An 8,133-nucleotide genomic window follows, 5' to 3' on the forward strand; every position below is an offset into this window, starting at 1 on the left:
ATGAACAGTGGCACATCTTCTGTCTGTACATAACAAGTGAATAGTAATTAGAGGAGGGAGAATTCAGTAGCTTTTCTCTTCACAGTAAATCATTGTTTGTGAGATATTAAAAGAGCTGCAGCTCTTTCAACCCATTTTTATAATGTTTCTCTTGCAAAATAAGCAGATACGTGTTCTAATTTCAGGCTAGCACTCTAACCAGTAGGGTTATTTTTTCAAAATTAGAGAGAAAAATTGGTTCCTTTGCTGAGTGGATTCCTGTGATCTAAAGCCGCAGTGAGATAATTCCCCTGTTATCAGTATGCAGCTGCTTGCTTTAAATCGCTAACTTCTGGAACACTTTTTCAAACATGCCTGAAATAGAATATTTCATGTGGAAATAAATGAGTTTGTGAAACCCTTTTAATTATTTTACTTCAGTGAAAAGATTAAAATCTAACTCTCTTTTGCTCCACATCCATGTTGTAACTTAAAAGAATATAAAAGAGATTAATCATTTTCACGCCAAATACAGAACAAAGTCTATTTTTTCCTTTCCCCCACACAATCTGAAAGCCATCAAATTCTCCCGCCCACCTACTGTGCATATGAGTTGAACATTGTCAAGTACAAATTAAGGATCTGATCTAGCAATTGCTTCTGAATGTAGTCTTAGAGAGCCTTAAAGGGCTGCGGTGGGGAATCGCAGGCTTGATTCAAAGCCTGCAGAGCACTTCCCTAGTATGCTGGGGATCAAGCATCTCAGAGAAAGAAAAAGGCTCTGAATCTGCAAATATGGCCCATATTTAATTGTAACTGTGAAAAATTTGTTACTGCCTCAATTTTAGAAAAACTTAACATCGTCTGATAGAATTTAATAATATAATGGCCTGATAAGTTTTTGGGTGGGAGGATGTACTTGTCTCGTCATGCGGGGCTGTTTGGGAATCAGGTTGGTGAGGAACTAGACCTTAGGATTCGGGTCTTTCTGAGTTCATATAGCCTGGTAGTGCCATTTGCTTCCAGTGAACATACTAAGTCTTCCGTTTCACTCCCAGGGAAGCTGGTCACTGGGAATAAATTAAAAAACGAGGGCTTAAATGTATCCCACTGGCCCCTGGGCTACAGCCGGTGAATACCACGCCAGCCACACGCTGCAGAGCCATGAAAACCTTGGTTGCAGTTTGCTTCACTGTAATTTGCACTTTGTATTTGTACTATGCACTTTAGATCAGGTGTGCATTAATGCATCAATTATCAAGAATGAGCAGCACAGAGTGTTGAGCTTTTTAGAAAGACTTATTTGAGGCCAGCTGATTTTAATGTGTGTGATTAGTTGCAACCGAAATTACAGTAATCAAAATAAAATTATATACAAAACAGAATAGGAGGCTTTTACATAAGAGTGGGGCAAGTGATACAACAAATGCCAAATTGATTTCTAATGCTGGTTAGAGAAAATGTTTATAAGGATTACTTATGCTTTGATCTCAGTACTGAAAAATGTGAAGATTTTGTTTATCAAAAAATACTTCAAAGCTATTAAGCTCTCTGTTAATGGAGGGCATGCCCATATTTGTAAACACTATAAAGAGTGACACTCAAATTGGGAGTTTGTTTTATGCAGCATAGTGAGCATCATTCACAGCAACAGAAGAATCCCAAATGTTACGGGGAGTTCTGAATCTCAAAGTCCCCTTTTGCTCAAAGTCTCCAGTTCCCAAATGGTGAGTCTGTTCTTTGAAAAATCATCATTTGAGTTGGGGCTTCTACAATGCTGGTTTTGCAAAAGGGTTCTGGAAACTGTGGGGTCATATGCTTTGAGGCAGCTACTCCTAGGTATGAGAATCTTGGCATCTGCAGGACCACTCCCTTTGCTGAGCAGCCACAGAACAACAGATCCTAGATATTAAGCCTAGTAGGTAACTTGGCAAAAAAAAAAAAATTACACTGGTTCAGTGCCGTTTTTGTGTTCCTGTGGATGTTTCTTAAAGCAGATACATTTTTTTGCAAAAGATTTTCTTTGATTAATTGGTATTTCTCAGTCTTTAAAAAGTTGCTAAAAAATTTCCCAAGCAACTGGCTGTGGAGGCTTTACACAAGAAATAATACTTAAGTACCCTTGAATCCAGTCCTAAGAAGCACTGCACTTCTCTAGAGCAATTTATCGCCAGAATCTTCTGCAATGTCCGGTCGATGGTTGTCTGTTTTCCCTGGCTCTGCTCCATGCCTTTGAGTAATTTCTCTCGCCAGCTCACTCAGTGGCTTCACTGTGAACAGATTTCCTGCTAAGTTTCAAATTTTTCCTGTGCCCCTCAGGTATTCTGGGTTTCCTAACGGAATTAGTTTGGGCCCCTCAGCTGTGATTTGACTGATGGGAAAAAGGGTTTCTGTTCCCTGGGCTCTATATTTGATGTTTATTCACCTGATTCTCCATTCCTGCCCGCTGCATATGTTTCCACACACTTCATCACCTCCTTTCTTCTGAAACATTGCCAAATGCCACCTCACCTTTAGAGCCCGCAAAGGAAAGTAAATGAACTTGCACCAGACGTGCTCTTGACCCCAGGGAGGCTGACTTCGGTGCCTGAGCTAACCTTTCTACCTTACCTCCAGCCTCTGCAGCCGTAGCAGAGGCACTGCTGCGACTCCTCTCCTCCCTTCCGAAAGGACTGAAGGAGAGAGGCACAGAGATCTCCACGAAGATCCCACCGCCTGACTTTTTTCCAGTGCTGCAGAGATGGTTGGTGCTTTAGAGCCGCCAACCCCGGCACTGCCTTGGGCTTCAGGGTGCTTTGCCGGGCAGGCGGGATGCCAGCCCAGGGTGGTAATGCAAGGCATGCACAGGGGCTGGAGGCTTCGGACTGAAAATGCTGGCCCAAAAGTCAGGGTTTCACTCTTTCTTACCTCTCCTCCAAGTATCTTGTGGCCTTCAGCCTGTCAGTTCAGGCCAGGCTTAAAAGATGCTTGTGCATGTAAGTACTTAGCTGGAGTATCTACCTGCAATGTACCTAGCTCTCCATGACTGTTACTAATCCAAATAACAGTCTAGCTACTCCTTTTTCTCTCTAAACATCATTACAAATGAGAGCTGTTTGAGACACGTGGAACAGTAGCAAAGCCCTGCTTTGTAGAGGTATTGCTCGAGGATAAATGCATTAATGTTTGTGGGGTTCTCAGCCTCTGTGTCCTGGGGGTGTGTGACAGTGACAGAAGCAATTGGCAATTCAAGCATGGGAAAATACTAAAACGTGAAAAAAATCCAAATCAATAGGTTACCTTCATGTGATTTGGAGGTAGGGTATTTGTCGCGTCTTTCAGAAGTTGACTGTGAACTTGTTTATCATCGGGATAGCCCAGCCTGTAACACAGCTAACCCTCTGCACAGCGGCAGGCTCGGTTGTGGTGGCAAAGGGGACCTGCTGCGTTGGCCCCTGGGGTGTAGGGGATACAGAGATGACCCTGTGCTTGGTAAGAACTGAGCATGTAAAAACTCCCCTAGGCCATAGGAATGAGGTTTTGAACCACTGAGGCTTGATTAAAGCCTGAAAGGCGTATTTTTTGTAGGCTATTTTGATTTTGTTTTTTAAGGAAGGCCAAACCCTCAAGAAGTTTGCTGTTAGATTTTACCTCCTTATTTCTCATTATTAAAAATAAATTTACTTTTCTGCTCCGAGGTAACAAGTAACAAATATGAGGTAGCGCATAACAAATACATATGTCAGAGCACAACTTGACTGTGTAATTTCACTTGCGACGCTAGACGAGATGTTCGTCTGTCACTAGAACGATGCCAGATTGCAGCCAGTGAGGATCTGACTGCTAATTTTCCTCTCCCAATGGTCTGTACTGTTTTGAAAGGAAGTGTTCTTTAATGAAAATGCCATTATTATTCCCTTTCACTGCCATTAGCTAAGAAGGTTCCATTTACTTTATTAAAAAATCATTTTTCAAATAAACTTATTCTGACATTTTCTTGTCCTGATGATGAGAAAATCTCTGAATAATGTGAGAGGAATAAAAACGTGCTGCCTTTCTTTTTTTACATAAGGAATATATTGCAAAAGATGCTTACCAGCTCCACCAGAACTGTTTTTGTGAGAGCATTTGTGGCTTTCCTGATAGCAGGGCTGTTAGACAACTGGAGTCTGACTTGGAGTGCCTCCCTGACGTGTCCCATTTGATAGCTGCACAGCCAGCTTAAAATGTTCAGTGCCAGATTCTCAGACTGCGTAAAAAGCCCCGGCTCCATTCACTTCACTGGAGATGTGTCTCTTTACACCAGCTGGCATAGTGTGAAATGGAGCTATTGGCCACGAAGGGAAGAGGATATGAAACGTCGGAGAGGCAGCCACTGACGAATAGATTATATTTGACAACAAAAGAGAAGCAGAATGAAATCTCTATTACTTTTTTTCAATGCTGCTATTAAATGCTCTTCCACTAACTAATGCCACAAATCTTCTTTTTCCTCCTACAAGCAGCAGGCTTGTGTTAAAAAAGATGACAATTTATAATGTGCTAACAATTTCTGAGGACCCTTCTAAGGAAAGTCTTAAGGTAACTCTCAGATATTTGCAGGTTGCTACAAAATTAGACCAAAGATCAGCAAGTATTCATCCCAGATGTTAAAAAGTCAAAATGTTGTTGTCAGTGGTAACAAAACAGCTCAGAGCCGAATTCCTGGGAGGCCTGTGCACCTACTGAAGAGAGTTTGACAGGCTGCTTTGCTGTGGCCCCACCACGTTCTGGTCCAAGACAATAAAGCCCCGGGGTGCACCATAGATGCAGCAATTCATGCCAGTGATTTCCAGCTGCTTGCTCCGTGGATGACAATATCCCTAATTCTCAGCAACAAGCCTTTTCTCTCTCTTTAAGCTCCCTGATTCAGAGGAGCTGGTTTTGTTTTCTTTTTAGCAGATGCCATTCTCTGTTTCTTCTGCCATGCGGCAAAGAACACATTGCTGATTAGAAAATAAAGGTTTTTATTGCCTCCTCTCTGCAAATGTGATAAGGTATGACAAAATATACATTACCTTTACCTTTTCTGGCATTCTGATGAGCTGCCTCTGTGGTTTTTTGGCAGTCCGAGCTGCCCCCTCACTGCAAAGGAAGTTGAAGGTGAGGCAGGAGCATCCGTGGCTGCAGTCAGCTGAATGTCATTCCAGCTTCAAGCAGAGGAGGAATCCCAACCTGCCCGAGCTTGTTCCTACCTAGCAACCCATGGGATGTATTCCGTCCTCTCCTTCACCTGACATGGGTCAGATTTATGAAGAATTACTATTTTTGCAGCATTGCAAGAGGTCAATTTCAAGGTCTCCAGCACTGTTTTATTAATGAAAACTAAAATGGTTGAAAACTGTGCTAATTAGGAAATCTTAACAGCCTTTCACTTAATCCTCAGATCTGTTGTAGGTCATGTGTGGGGGGATATGGTTTCATACAATTATAAATTAATGAGGAGTATGCTATTAGTGACAATGAACTCTTTGTGGTTTATGCTTTACTGAAGAATATTTTTTAAAAGAAGACTTTGTGCTCTCAGGGCAATTTATGTTGGAACAAGAGTATCTATAAACTGCAGGTGTCTCATTAAATTCTGCTGGTGATTAGAAGAAGCAGCCATGTGCAGAGATGTTCATCAGGGGCTCCATGATTTGTGTTGTCATGCTCGGTTTTTCCCTAATAGCTACACACTATTTAGCATTGATGCTCAGCTGCTGTGAGCAGAACTCTGCAAAAATAGTCGGTTTCCATTCAGAAGCGAGTGGCATCGAGCCAGCTATTGATTTATAGGCTGACACATACCCCTTTATAATGACCGTGTGAACGTTTGCTACTTACCTGTTCCCTTTCTTCAGGAGTACATTAAAAATAATTTTCTACTTGATAAACGGAAGCACGCAGCATGGTATTTTTACTGGTCATTTTCATAGAGAGATCTGCAAAGGGCTGCTTTGTACAATTGCACTGAAGAGAGAGGGAGGTTGAGAAAGTTTGTCAGTATTCCCAGTTCTGGTTAAATGGTTTGGCCTGCAGGCAAGATGGATACATGCCCATTTCTTCCTAGCATCGACATGTGTTTGAAAACAGCAACTTGGCATAATGCTTTAAAAAAAAACCCCAACCCTAAATACAAAGCAACAACCCTTTTGTGTCTGCCACTTATACTACTTCTTTGGGGAGAAAAAGCAATAATATTCAAGCTTCTAACAATAGTGATACATTATTTAGAATCTTGCTATGTCTTCTTCATCTGAACAACTAAAAGGCATTTATTTTCGTATTTCTGCAGAATTTATTTTATATTTCTCTGCTAGTTACATGACAGCTACTTTTTAAAATCTTTGTACCACCTGTGCTTGGCTGGTCTCTTTTCGTCCTTAATCTTGCAATTGTGTCTAAGATAAAGGAGGAGCAGTGGGGTTTTCTCAGCACTGAGGTTCTGTTTGGGAGGAAGAACCTAGGTCACACCAAAGGGCACCAAACTATTGGGCTTAATTCTGATTTTTTCTCATGTGGAGGTCTTGCAGTGGACATAGATTATACTGATAACCACTCTTGCCCCTGAAAGGCTTTTGCAGAGCAGGCCAGAGGGTTCCAAATGTGAATGGAATCTCAGGCACTGTTTATTACTCTGGTCCTGTCCAGCACCTGGCACAATGAGGCCCTTATCCACTTAGCCTAATAGAGACAACAAAATGTTTAAACCCGATCATATCGTCCTAGACCTTCAAATGGAGATTAAGTCTTGGGATTCAAGAATTTTGCAGAGGATTCATCCTGTTGGCAATGCAACTCTGCAGTTCCTTGGCATTCACGAAACTCTTGTTTCCCCATTCCTCAGCTTCCTCAGAACCTGAGCTGGCTTTGGCTAGGCCAGAGTGCGAAATCTGTGCTTCGAGTAGAAGATGCCTGCAGACAACTGGATGGGGCACTTGCTAGATAGAGACCAAATATGTGTTTTTGTTTCCTTCACATAAAGAATAGCCACAGTTACAAGAAACATTTGGGTATTTTGAGTAATAATAGTTAAGAAAGACCTTTATGCTTCTCTGATTTTTTAAACTGTGGTTGACATCTTTGAAAGACTGCATGCTGACACTGAGACATGGAGGTCACCTAGGCCAGCCTCCTGCTCAATGGAGGCCCAATTAGACCGGATTTCTCAGGGCCTTGTCCTGTCAAGCTTGAGTATCTCCAAGGATGGAAATTCCACAACCTCTCTGGGACCCTGTTCCAGTGCTTGACCCTCTTCACGGTATAAAACTTTTTCTTAATACTGAGTTGGAATTTCCCATGTGCCAGCTTGCGCCTGTTGCCTCTCATCCTACTACCACGCACTTCCAAGAGGAGTTTGGCTTCATCTTCTTTACACGCTCCAGTTAGCTGTACACAGCAGTCGCTGTGACCCAGTGGTCTCGGCTCCTTCTCATAATAATCTTCCCTATTCCTATGCAAGAGAGAGGCTGTATTTTTTTTTGTATGGCTTTCTTCTTCTAATGAAAAGACACTGTTATCTTCTGCTTTTAATAGCTCTTCATAGTACCAGAAGTATCCACAGAGATACGTACAAGCACCCTTTAAAAGCCCATACCTATTGATTTGGCACTGTTCCAGCTCTGCTCTGCACTCCAGCATCATTGCAGCTTGAGAACACGCACTCAGAGCAGCTAGTTTAAATATTTATAGCCGTGTAGTTGCACACTCCAGCTACCAGACTTTTATCCAAATGCCCTAGCAGGTGTGTGTGCCTGCACTGAAATTCCTGTTGCTTCCAGAGACGGCATCTGACCTGGCTGACAGCTTTGTGAACTCCTGGACTACAAATTAAACGCAGCCTTGCTGTGCTTTGCTGTCTATAATATGAAAGGATGGAGCCCAGCAAATTCTTTCTCTTCCTTTACGCTTTCCAGAAAAACTGCCTTATTTTGTAGTGATTACTCAGACAATTCTTATCTGTTTCCCACATGGAAAAGCAGATAGCATTAAATTCACCCCTACAGTCTTTTTTGCAGTGGGCTACATTATGAGAGTAGGTCTTTCTCAGCAAAGTTTGTGTGAGGCTGTCAAAATCCTGGAGCTGTGGGAACGGGGCGAAATCAATAGACGAGGAACTTCCATGGTACCTCCTTTGTTTTGTGGTCTTTCACT

The sequence above is a fragment of the Aquila chrysaetos genome, chromosome 4, assembly GCF_900496995.4.
Source record: "Aquila chrysaetos chrysaetos chromosome 4, bAquChr1.4, whole genome shotgun sequence".
NCBI classification, from domain to species: domain Eukaryota; kingdom Metazoa; phylum Chordata; class Aves; order Accipitriformes; family Accipitridae; genus Aquila; species Aquila chrysaetos.